Source organism: Nanorana parkeri, unplaced genomic scaffold (assembly GCF_000935625.1).
Source record: "Nanorana parkeri isolate BGI_ZX_2015 unplaced genomic scaffold, ASM93562v1 scaffold86, whole genome shotgun sequence".
NCBI classification, from domain to species: Eukaryota; Metazoa; Chordata; class Amphibia; order Anura; family Dicroglossidae; genus Nanorana; species Nanorana parkeri.
The window spans coordinates 433,958-434,939 of NW_017306354.1; positions in this window are offsets into that span (position 1 = coordinate 433,958).

A 982-nucleotide genomic window follows, 5' to 3' on the forward strand; every position below is an offset into this window, starting at 1 on the left:
GGAGTTTTGGGAATTGGGGGGGGGGGGGGGAGGGGAGGTTCACTGCCATGAGGAGGATCCGGCATCACCAAAGAGGGAATGTTTACACTATCCAGCAGCCAGTAGTATGTAGTATGTGGGATGAACGTCACTGGAGGTAAGTTATGTAACTGGTGATGTATTCCCCCAAAAACCCCCAAAACTTGAACTAAACTAACTAAACATTAAACTGGCCGTTAGATTGTAAGCTCCCAGGGGGGGCAGGGCCCTCCTAACCATCTTGTCTTGATTTATAATGTAACTGTAATACCTTCCTGATGTTGTAAAGCGCTGCTCCAAACTCTTGGCGCTATATAAATCCTGTATAATAATAATAATTTGTGCTTTGCTTTCCTGGTGTCAGTAAGTGTTGGAAAATCACTGTACAGCTGTCCCCAGAACAGGTAGAGAGGGGACATTTTTCAGTCAGCTGTCAGCTGTGGAGAGATTTCCCCTGACTTCCTGTTGTGTCTCTGGGGCAGGAAGGAAGGGGGAGTCTTGTCCAAAGGACACAGACAGCAATAAATACATAAATAAATAAGAATAGTATTAAGAATAATCAAAAATAATAATAACAAAAAACTGTTTTGTATTTTTAAATATTCCACCATTTTCAACTGAACGCTGGGCAATCTAGAAACCTGGACTGAGACCAGCAGAAAAAATGCAAGGGCTTCATCAGACCGCTTTCCGAGGTTCCGGCTTTTAATCCGTCTCCATTATTCTTTTAAATGAGGGGAAGTGAAGCGTATGCAGGTGACTGCGGAGAAGCCTTGCTCGTCGTAAATTCCATTTTCCAGCAACATATGAAACAATGTGGCAATGCTGCAAAACAGACCAAGGCCAGGGGTAGGCAACCTCGGGACTCCAGCTGCGGTGGAGCTACAAGTCCCATGAGGTATTGCTAGGGCTCTGACGGACACAGGGATGATTTCCAGAGACAGAGGCATGATGGGATTTGGAA